General features: G+C 43.0%; 2 non-coding genes across 2 annotated transcripts; one reads left to right on the top strand and one right to left on the bottom strand.

The window, feature by feature from the left end:
- Nucleotides 1-3991: 3991 nt before the first annotated feature.
- On the bottom strand, nt 3992-4064 carry trnaf-gaa (transfer RNA phenylalanine (anticodon GAA)). The gene has a single exon. It is a non-coding gene; the product is annotated as a tRNA-Phe (tRNA).
- Nucleotides 4065-4972: 908 nt separating this feature from the next.
- On the top strand, nt 4973-5045 carry trnat-ugu (transfer RNA threonine (anticodon UGU)). Its single transcript has one exon. It is a non-coding gene; the product is annotated as a tRNA-Thr (tRNA).
- The last annotated feature ends 7242 nt before the right edge of the window (nt 5046-12287 follow it).

Raw genomic sequence — 12287 nt, 5'->3', positions numbered from 1 at the left:
ATCCCAAAGATGTGCTCTTAGGCTGATTGGTGTAACAAATTGTCCCTAAATTAGTCTTCCCTCAATGTGGAATGCCATAAGCATACACAGGGATCATGGGTGGAGAGGGGATTCATAATGTTAAAATGGTGGCACGGGCTCATTGGGCCGAAGGGCCTGTTTCTTGTGCTGTGTTGTTAATGACAACTGACTTCAAACATATTACATATAACATTATATACATGTTTCCATTATACCATTAAACTTAAAAAAAATACAATCGAAACATCAACTTGTGGCTGAGTTTTTGTTCCAATTCCATATCCCTGTTTCCATTCATTCCTGGATAGATCCTAAATCTGTCTAACCCAAAGTGAAATGTGTTCAATGCTGGAACATGAGAACCCTCTGGAGTAGAGAATTCCGAAGATTCACGAGCCTTTGAGTGAAGCAATTTCTCCTCATTGCTGTCCTAAATCATCAGCGCCTTATCCTGAGATTGTGTCCCCGTGTTTCAGATTCCCGGATCAGGGGAAATAATGTTTCAGTTTTTTAAATACTATTTATTGTTTCTCGTTAAAGATGTTGAGATTTTCCAGCATTTTTACAGGAGGAACCAGTAAGAGCAATGTAAGTGTGAATTGGTGTTGGCCATTGACGGGATTGTTCAACGGGACTTACGTTTCATAAGAAATAGGAGCAGGAGTAGGCCATCTAGCCCCCCGAGCCTGCCCCGCCATTCAATAAGATCTTGGCTGATCTGTCGTGGCTCAGTTCCACTTTCCTGCCCTCTCCCCATAACCCTTAATCACCTCTATTATCAAAAACCCATCAACCCGCGTCTTAAAAATATTTAGCGAGGCAGCCTCCACCACTTCAACGGGCAGAGAATTCCAGAGATTCACCACCCTTTGAGTGAAGAAGTTCCTCCTCAACTCCGTTCTAAACCGCCCCCCCCCCCTTTATCTTGAGGCTGTGCCCCCTAGTCCTACTGTCCTTTCTGAGCGGGAAGAGTCTCTCCACCTCTATCCTATCCATCCCATTCAACATCTTATACGTCTCAATGAGATCTCCCCTCATCCTTCTAAACTCTAACAAGTACAAGACTGGTTTATTCAGCCTCTCCTCATAGTTCAACCCCCTCAACTCCGGAATCAGCCTAGTAAACGTCCTCTGCACTCCCTCCAAGGCCAAAATATCCTTGCGTAAGTGCGGCGACCAAAACTGCACACAATACTCCAGCTGCGGCCTCACCAGTGCCCTATACAGCCGCAGCAAGACCTCCCTACTTTTATATTCAATCCCCCTTGCTATCAAGACCAGCATCCCATTCGCCTTCCTGACCACCTGCTGCACCTGCAGGCTGGGTTTTTGCGACTCATGCACAAGGACCTCGAGGTCCTTTCTCTCTGCTATTCAAGGTGGCAGGAATATTAAACGACGATTTTCAGGCTCCTACTGTGTGTTGGGTTCCGTGGTATAATGGTGAGCACTCTAGACTCTGAATGTAGCGATCTGAGTTCAAATCTCGGCGGGACCTCGTTTTCATATGCAGATGGTTGATTTGCTGAAGAGTGTTTTGTTTAAATCTATTACAAAGCACCAATCGAGAGGACAATTTGTCGGCCAGTTCAATTGGTCTGACAATGCACAGTATGAGAATCCTCTGTTGCCAGATGTCTGCAACGTCAGTGGTTCTCGTGTTTTTGCTACTCTTTAACTCCTCTGTTGGAAAATAAAAAGAAGCGGTTGGTGTCACACAATAACAATTCGACTGGAGTCTGGCAATTATTGAGCAAGTGTGCGTGTGTGTGAGTGAGTGTGAGAGAGAGAGAGTGAGTGAGTGAGTGTGTGTGAGAGAGAGAGAGAGAGTGTGTAGGTGTGTGTGCATGTGTGATGCCCTCGCATTGCCCCAAATCTTATAAATTGCCACCCCCCCTCTAAACTTGCCCTAATCTAGTCCACCTGAATCAAATCACTCGTCAATCTCCTTCTCTCCAATGGACAACAATCCCAGCATCAGAAACCAGAAACTTCTGGCTAATTTGAACTTTTCAAAATAAAACTTACTCCAAAGAAATCCCTCCATCTGTTTTAACGGAAATTTGTCAACTTTAAAAAAAAATCTGTGTATTTTGCTTCTTAAAATTAAACATGCTTAGAAGAAACTCTTCAACAGGTTTCATCACCTTTTTTGGAAATTATTTTCACCATTCTGAAAAATGTAATGTTTCCATGTTTCTTTTCGAGAAATTTCCAACTTTTCAAAAGGTAGCTTAAACTTGCTGATCTTTTTTTCCCAATACTTTAACGAAAAATTGTCATTTAAAAAAGAAACTATTATTTTTTTCAAAAGAAAAGTTTTTCAGTTTTTTTTAGTCAGCATTGTTTTTGAAAAATAAGTAGGTAAGATAAATATCTTCATAGAAGCTGATTGCATTTGGTCAACATTTCCCTGAATTGGTCTAAAATCAGTGAAAATATATTTTTCATCAACACAAATATGGAGTTTTTGAACTAATGTCACAATAACATAGACGAACCAGCCAGGCGTCGAACCTACAATCTTCTGATTCGTAGTCAGACGCGTTAACCATCGCGCCACTGACCCACGGCAAAAACAGCAGCAGCACTATTTACATATCCGTCGGAAACTTCAAACTTGGCAGAAACATGGTCAAAACATGTTCGATTTAGTCAGGAAATGTTGCATTCTTGAAATTTTCTATTCTCACTCACAGTCATTCCACTTTGCCTTGAATTGAGTTAACCTGCTGTGTTGGGATTCGAACCCTGGTCCCCAAAGCTTCATTTACTTCTCTGCGTTATCAATCCAGCGTCAACAACATGACTCGAAACAGCACCCCTCCCGCCAGTGAATCCACTATTGAATATTGCCTGAATATAGTATCTTACAATCATTTGGCATTGGCTTTTACTTGAGCCACAAAATACATTCAAGAAAAGACAAAAGTGCTGAAAATTCACGACAAACTGAGCAGGAAAGAAGACACACCTATCCTGACTCAGCACACTTGTTATCAGTTCGTTCAGCGGCTAAAAGAGCAGGGCAGAGGCTGGGAATCCTGCAGGAGTAACTTACCTCCTGACGCCCAAAAAACATCGAACATAGAACAGTCCAACACACTGCAGATCATTCGTCTCACGATGTTGTGCTGAGCTTTGTCCGAAACCAAGGTCAAGATCAAGATCAAGATCAAGATCAAGTTCAAGCTATCCCACTCCCTATCATTCTGATGTGCTCCATGTGCCTATCCAATAACCGCTTGAAAGTTCCTAAAGTGTCCGACTCCACTTTCACAACAGTGAGTCCATTCCACACCCCAACCACTTTCTGAGTAAAGAACCTACCTCGGACATCCCTCCTATATGAATCCTATAGCTATGCCCCCGAATGACAGCTACATCCACCCGAGGGAATAGTCTCTGAATCAGTGGAATAGTCCACCATCGACGTGGCACAAGTCAGGAGTGCGACAGAATGTTCCCCACTTGTCTGCATGATGCAGGAATCCACCAAAGGCACCTTAGACAGCACCTTCCAAACACAAGACCACTTCCACCCGGCAGCACCCCCGCACCCCTCCAACACCACACAGACAACAGCATCACCAAGCCTCTCAGCATTCTGTGTGGCGCCAATGTTACTTGCCATTTGTCAGCTCAAAACATAAACATAAAGTAGCCTACTGCGGACTTTCGAAATCTGAAATAAAAACAGAAAATACTGGGTGATGTCAGTATTCCTGGCTGTATCTGTGGAGCGGGAATCAGAACGAACTTGCCCCGTCCAGATGTCGCATGACAGGCGCGGACAGGATGGGTGTCGGAGTGGGCTCTTTCCGTGCTCTTAAACTCTGCCTTTTTACGGAGCCAGTCAGCAGAAAGCCATTTGGCATTTGTTCTGTTGCAGCTTGTGTGAACTGATCTTTGAAGACAGTGCGAGACAAAATACGGTGCCCATTAGCACAGAAACCCAGCAAGAGGATCCTGCCGAAACCCGGGATTGAACCAGGGACCTTCAGATCTTCAGTCTAACGCTCTCCCCACTGAGCTATTTCGGCTGCCTGATAAAGTAGCAGCTTCCGTCTCCCAAATATCTAAGAGAGCAATGATTTCTGCCCATTCGTTAATGCATCATTTTCATCTTTCATCAAGTAATCTCAACCAAATATCCCCAGTGATAAAAGCAAATTACTGCGGATGGGGAAAGAGGAAATGTTCCAACGTCTCCCAATGTCTGACAGCAGCTGTAAGGAGTGAAAAGGGTGGATGTTTCGAGTCCAGATGACACTTTATCAAACGGAGTTACTCCGATGGAGAAGACAGACAGGAACACAGGCCGAATGGCTGTTTGTCGATATAAGCGGCAGAATTGCAAACATTGAGACTGCAATCCCTGCCCAGAGGATGGATTGGGACTTTCTAACTGAGGTTCAAATCCTGTCATTTTCACCTCCCGTCATTTCTCATCGTGACTTATTTTTGTTGAAAATTATTGGAAATAAAGCAATGAGTGCAGAGATAGTCAATTCATTACAAATCTCTCACATCAGCATCACTGAAGGTCCAGTGATCAGGATCGGCGCCGTGACGCGGTTTCGATTCCCAGTCACGGAGTGAATCATTTTTTGTTCAATTCTTTATTTAATGGAAACACGCCTCACAGCGTCTGTGAAGGGAACAACATCTAAATCTTCCAGCTGGATGAACTGGCATCGGAGCTGGAGAAGTCAGAGATGTAACACTAACGATCAACTCTGAAGAACATACATGTCAGATACACAACATACATGTCAGATACACACACAACACACATGTCAAATCATGTCACTTTCAAGTTGCGGCTTTTAACTTCCTGCTCTCCATCTCAGACATTTCCACATTCATCAAAATTCCCCCACCTCAAACCCCATTCTGCTCCTCAATCCACTGATAATGCTACTCGTACCGCAAGAAGCTGACAGCGTTTGGCTCCATAGCTCAGTGGTTAGAACACTGGTCTTGTAAACCAGGGGTCGCGAGTTCAATGCTCGCTGGAGCCTCTTCCCAAAGTTTAGCTAATATAAACTGTAGGAAAAAGGCAGATAGAGTGGGAGGGGAAGCAGAGTGTTCTTCTGAGTGGGGGGCATCCGCAGTAATTTGCTTTCAGTACTGAGTACAATTGATTGAGATTATGCAAAATAAGATAAGAATAATCCGTTAATGAATGGGGAGATATCATTGCTCCCTTAGGTATTTGGGAGGCGATCGCTTTTAAATGTTGATGTTCGAGATAGGTCTTCGTTTCTAAACCGGGGCAGAAACATTCACTGAGCTTTCGCATGTCGGGTAAGGGAAAACTGATTTCAGTTGTTGTTCAACATTATCTGAACCTCGATGTTAAAGACATGTTATCATTGCTCTGACTTCACCCTCAAATACTTCCTGTGAAATCAGAAACGTTTTTTTTTGGCGCACTGACGGGAAAGTACGATTTTTCTGTCCCATGCTTCCAGCTGTTTGTGTAGTGTAATGGTTATCACATTCACCTCACACGCGAAAAGTCCACGGCCCGAAACCGGGCAGAAACATTCATTCAGCTTTCTCATGTCGGGTAAGGGGAAGTTGCTTCATTTCAGTTGTTGTTCAACATTATCCGAACCTCGATGTTAAAAGCATGTCATCATTTCTCAGACATCACCCGCAAATACTTTCTGTGAAATGAGAAACGCACTGACAGGAAAGCAAGGTTTTGACTCCGAGAACATATTCCCATCTCGTTCAGTCTCCAACAGAATTTAATGGGTTTATCGGTGCAGACTGATATAGCTAATCACCATCTGAAATATCTGATAGTAGTGTGTGCTCAAAAAGACAGATACCAGTGATATTGTAAGTATTGCATTAGAGTACTTCCTGATACCATTACTTATTGTCCCTTCCATCACATTACTGATGATCAAGTGTAGACCGGTGGTTATTGGCGGTGTTAGATTTGAACTGATTTTTGTGAACTGAGCAATCTTGGGCAAATTGTATCACTGGCGGTTAGATGTCAGTATTGTGGCTGAGGAACAGCTTAGCAAAGGTTGCGGCAAGTTCTGAAATTCAATTCTTCAGCACCATTGCCGAATATTTTTCAGGGCTGTAATATTTGTTCTTTCCAATGCTTCCAAGTTTTTTTTTGTAAACCTAAGGAATGGTGAGGTGTATCCGTTCCATTCATTGATTACCCCACTCTGCCTCTGTATTTATTGCCTTCTCTTTGGACATCTGCCGTGGTCTTTCCCTCTTTCGGTCTAACTATCCATTTCCCCTCTTTTGTTTTTTTCCTTCTATTCTCCCTGTCTGGGTGGAATTAAGTTTCATTGAATTGATTCCTGAAATGAGGTGGTTGTTGAGCTGGAGATCCATCTCGATTTTAAATGGTGGAGGAGACTCAATGGGACCTGTGATCGAATTCAACTCCCTTGCTCCTGTTCAAAGCCAATACCAGCTCTGATTGCAAAGACCCCTGCTGCTGTCGTTGATGGGGAATCTAAGTTTAGGATAGCACTATTTGTGGAGGAGCGGGATCAAATCACTCCCCCCACCCCCCTTTGTCAGACTTTCACTTAAATTACTTTAAATGCTATGAGTAAATTTGGTTAACATGTGATTACTAGAATTGAATGCAATAGAATGTATCATCATTCATTTTGATTGGAAGAACCAGCAGAAACCATGCAGAACGAGTTTAGATGTTCCACCAGTTAGCCGGATCTGCATGCATCACCGTGTTTCTGTAGCCTAGTGATAATCACATTGGCCTCAGTCGGAAGCTCCCCCATTCGAAAACCTGACAGAAACATTTTAGCGTCTTGTAATGTCTTGGAGGGAGCTGTAGATCAGTTGAAGGACATATCCATTACAAGGGAGGAAGTGTTAGGGTTTTTAGGTAGCATAAAAACTGATAAAGCTCCGGGGCCTGATGGCATTTATCCCAGGCTGCTTAGGGAGGTGAAAGATGAAATTGCTGGGCCTCTGACGCAAAACTTTGTCTCTTCTTTGGACGCAGGTGAGGTCCCAGAGGATTGGAAGCTAGCTAATGTGGCACCGCTGTTTAAAAAGGGCAGTAGGTATAACCCTGTAATTATAGGCCAGTGAGTTTGACATCGGTGGTAGGAAAATTGTTGGAGAAAATTGTTAGGGATAGGATGTATAAGCATTTGAAGGGTTGCGATCTGATTAGGGATACACAGCATGGCTTTGTTCAGGGGAGGTCTTGCCTTACGAATCTGGTAGAATTTTTTGAGGAGGTGACAAAAACGGTTGATGATGGGTGAGCCGTTGATGTCATCTATATGAATAAGGTGTTTGACAAAGTCCCTCACAGTAGGCTGGTAGAAAAGGTTAAGGCACATGGGATACAGGGACAGGTATCTAGATGGATTGAAAACTGGCTAGGCAACAGGAGACAGAGAGTAGTAGTGGAAGGGTCCTTTTCCAGCTGGAGGTCTGTCACCAGTGGTGTGCCGCAGGGCTCAATACTGGGCCCTCTTCTCTTCGTAATATATATAAACGACTTGGAAGTGGGCGTCCGTGGTGTGATCAGCAAGTTTGCAGATGACACCAAGATGGCAGGATTGGCGGATAGTGAGGAAGATTGTCAGGTGACACAGCAGGATATAGGTACGCTGGTGTACTGGGCAGATAGATGGCAGATGGAATTTAATCCTGACAAATGCGAGGTGATGCATTTTGGAAGGAATAATGCAGGGAGGAGTTACATGATAAAAGGTAGACCAATTAAGAGTATAGAAATGCAGAGGGACCTGGGAGTGCAAGTGCGCACGTCTCTGAAGGTGGCAACCCAGGTGGAGAAGGTTGCGAAGAAAGCTTATGGAATGCTAGCCTTTTTAGGAAGGGGTATAGAGTATAAGAGCTGGCGTCTAATGCTTCAGTTGTACAGAACGTTTTTGAGGCCGCATTTGGAGTACTGCGTCCAGTCCTGGTCACCTTACTACCGGGAGGACGTGGAGACCCTGGAGAGAGTGCAGAGGAGGTTTACCAGGATGCTGCCTGGTATGGAAGGACTGGGTTCTGAGGAAAGATTGGGTAAACTGGGGCTCTTCTCCTTAGAAAGACGGAGATTAAGGGGGGATCTGATAGAGATGTATAAAATAATGAAGAGTATAGATAGAGTCAACAGTGGCAGGCTTTTTCCTAGATTGGAGATAAATATCACGAGGGGTCACGAGCTAAGGGTGAGGGGGGAGAAGTATAATTTGGATACTAGAGGGAGGTTTTTCACACAGAGGGTCGTGGGGATATGGAATGCGCTGCCAAGTAAGGTGGTGGAGGCAGGCACGCTGGACTTGTTTAAGGTTTACTTAGATAGGCACATGAGTGAAACAGGGGTGGAGGGTTAGAGGAGACGTTTTAAAAAGGGTCAGAGCCTCGGGACGATACTGGAAATGTAATACTACATGTTAATGTTATGTCTCTTTTAATCCGCAGGTGTGTCGGTCCACCTTGTTGTCAAACGAGGGGCATGCACACGGTGGGTCGTGCGTGGACTGCTCTTGGATGTTTCGAGAGTGGCCTAGTTCTTCGCATCGTGTTGTGTGTGCTTAAACGTGGACCAGCAGATGGGCACCACAACAGCTCAGTGACTATCACTGCTAGCTGTGCAGATACATGGATTTGGGCCAGTGTCTGTGGGAGTTTGCGCATTCTCCCTGTGGTTGCTTGGGTTTCCTCCGGGTGCTCTGGTTTCCACCCACATCCCAAAGATGTGCTCTTAGGCTGATTGGTACACTACACTATTCTCCCCTGAATCTGGTTACAATAGGGGTACTATTTGCATAAACACGGGGCAAGGTAGGTGTAGGAAAATGCTTTGTTAGGATGGCGGCGCGGGCTCGTTGGGCCGAAGGGCCTGTTTCCCGTGCTGGGTTGTTCTTTATTGTTCTTTGTTGTTCTTTGTATTCCCAAATGATTCTGATTTCAGAATTGTTCTCGTTTCGCACGGAAGATTAATTGAGCTGATGAGTTTTTTTTGGCATTTAAGATGGGAATCACACAATGAAGAATATTAAAGGAAAGGTATGTAATAGTGAGCAAGACAGGATGGATTATCTGACACAGTGAATGATGGACAAGAACGGTGTTGATTGCTCCCCATTAACTTTAATCATTGCTGCTTTCCCGGGTGAACTCCAGCGCTGCTTTCCTCCAGCAGTATCACAGCTCAAACTGAGGCTTCCTCTATCCCGCTATGTTAATCTCACAATTACTGCTTTCTGAATAAAGTCAAACAGTTTAGTGTTTAATTCAGTGAGAAGTTTTCTTGACATTTAACTCGAGAGTTTTATCCAGAAATGAGTGACATTTCTGTCAGTGCACACGGTTAAATCTGACCCATTATCACCCAGATCACCATCAGGATCATCAGAGCTTTACATCCTATCACTGCCTTTCACTATCTGTGTTTGTTCTCAGCCTGTTGCCCATGTGACATTTCCAGTTCGGAAGCAAAACTACAAATTCTCACTCCACTGATGCTGCCAGAATTGCTTTCGACCAGGAAGCAATTCAGGATTGCTTATCAAAAACATTTTTTGTTAATATATCGAAACCAGTCTGCGAACCTGCAAGGGCTGAACACGAATCACTAACACACCAAGATGGCACGGCGTTTAGGAAAATTACAAAACATCCAGATCTAGGGGTACATGGTCAGAGCTCATTGAAAGTAGAGTTACAGGTGGACATGATGGTGTAGAAGGCATTCGACATGCTTAGTTTCATTGGTGAGAACATTGAATGCAGGAGTTGTACTAGACATTGGAATACTGTGTACAGTCCTGGTCACTCTATTATAGAAAGGATATTATTAAACAAGAAAGAGTGCAGAAAAAAATTATGAATATGCTCCCGGGACTCGACGGTTTGCGTTATAAGGAGTGGTTGGATAGATTGTTTTTTTTTCTGGAGTGCAGGAGGCTGAGTGGTTATCTTACAGAGGTTTATAAAGTAATATGGGGCATATATCAGTTAGATACTGCATATCTTTTCCCAACTGCATTGGTGTCTAAATCTAGAGGGCACAGGTTTAACGTGAGTACGGAAAGATATAAAAGAGTCCAGAGGCACTTTTTTTTCACACAAAGTGTCGTGAATGTCTGAAACAAGCTGCCAGAGCTACTGGTACAGACGAGTATAATTTTGTCTTAAAAAAAACGCTAGCTATCGAAGAATATGGGCCAAACACGGGCAGTAGGTACCATTTTAGTAGTTTAAAAAGGGAGGCATAGATATGTCGGGCCGAATGGCCTGCTTCCATGCTGTAAAGCTCTGTAACTGAATGACTCTGTTTCATCGTTCTGATTCTCCCAGATACTGATTACAGATGAGTCAGCCTCCGATTTAAATGGATGAAGGAGGTACCATTATGCTGTTTTGTAAAATGCGATTGGCTGAGTAACTTATCAGGAATTATTATTGCTGTATGTTTACTGAACGTAATTGATTTTTTGAACTAATATGAGGCGGGAATGATCGATAAGAACATCTATAATTGATCTGTTATCGATTGTACGCGTTAGCTTCATTGGAAAGTCTTGCGCTCTGTTCCAGAACCACTTAACCCTTTCTGTCATCTCCGAGCAGCTGCTTGTTGTGTTTTTGTTTTAAATAAATATTACGTCTTTGTAAACAGATATCGGCCTCGTGAGTTTTATATTCTCTGTAGCTAAAGACAGTGTTGGTCACCTCAAATTATCCCATAACACTAGGCATAATTTGGAAATGTGTAATTTATAATATGCTTATGTGTAATACGCCTCAATCTCTTGGTTTCTCCTCATAGTTTGCACCACTGTTCTGTCTGTGTTCTCTATTTAGCTTGTGGTATTCCTGCCTTGTAAGTATTTCATCGGACGATGCACAGAAAAACTCACTCTGTGAACCCACGCTGTAGTGACTCTGATAGTGATTTTAAGGGGCGGGGTAAAGGAAACGATTTCCTGCCAAACACGAACTCGCATCCGTCGCGGATGAAGCAGAACCTTTGCTGCTTAGAACTACCTGAAACTTGGTCAGTGACAGATCAGTTTGTGAGTGAAATCACTGAGATTCTCTGCATTCTTCACTCATTCTGTCTCTGGATTTTATCATAAAACGGCAGAAATGAAGGTGTCTTTACACGGATTGGCCACGGGGTGGCGCAGCGACTCTTTCACTGAACGGCCTTGAGTTCAACCACATCCCACACATGACTGGGGGAACATGCCCGACTGGGAAAAGGGGGAAACCCTATAACAGGGAAAATGGAGCGGAGGTGATGGGTTCGGAGAACAGAATTAAGCCAAGCCAGAGATGGTTAAAGTTTAATTCAATATTTATTTTAAAAGTTCAGAGAATATTTTACAGCAAAATTATTTTTTAAGACGCGAAAGTGAACGCAGTGATCGAGCTTCACATTGAGAACAGAACACATGCACAGAGAATCTGTCAATATTTGTACATCTGTTCCATACACCAGAAAGAGAAAACAGGACATTAATAGAATGAGGAATTAACATATGTGAATAAGGAATTAGAAACGTTTCTTATTTATACATGAAATTTAAACTACGGGAAAACTATTAATCACAATTACGTTTATAAGAAAAATGTGTCGTATATTTCACACTGAAAATTGAAATAAGATCTATGATTGCTTCAGTATCAGATTCAGAATGATAAACTGTAAGAATTTTACTGATAGAGTCACCAAGCGGAGATATTGTACATGAGCCACACAGAGATCTTGATAATCAGCTGAGGGAAATCTGCAGCGTCCAAAATTCAACCCATCATTTGATCTGTAAAATAAAGATACAATAATGAAGCAGATGTTTATGATGTGGGACATTAATGTTAGAGTTTTTAATCAGTGAAACATTGAGAGATTTTTCAAATCCATTCTGCCAGTTTGAAATGTGAGTGAATTGAATCATCTCACCTTCACCAGAGTGACGGCAGTGCTGTAGAACATGCTCAGGAAGAACAGGACGATGAATGTGGAAGCGGTTGTCCAGAGTTTGCTGTTATCATCCTCATTGTCTTCAATCCAGATGCCGTCGGTGGGGTCTGGGGGCGGAGACCAGAAATTGAAATTAGATTACTTTATTTGTCAAGGGATTTTTTTTTCTTTTCCCTGTTCTCCTTCATAAACTGTTAATTTATTCTCTGTATAGTTTTCAATGTCTATCAACTCTTAAATTCAGGACACTCAATAACCGAACTCCGTAACTATGTTCACACTTGATCGTTATGTA

Source organism: Carcharhinus amblyrhynchos, unplaced genomic scaffold, assembly GCF_965287045.1.
Source record: "Carcharhinus amblyrhynchos unplaced genomic scaffold, sCarAmb.v2.hapA scaffold_39, whole genome shotgun sequence".
NCBI lineage: Eukaryota > Metazoa > Chordata > Chondrichthyes > Carcharhiniformes > Carcharhinidae > Carcharhinus > Carcharhinus amblyrhynchos.
Note: the sequence above shows the minus strand (reverse complement) of the source record. Positions and strands in the feature narration are given on the sequence as shown.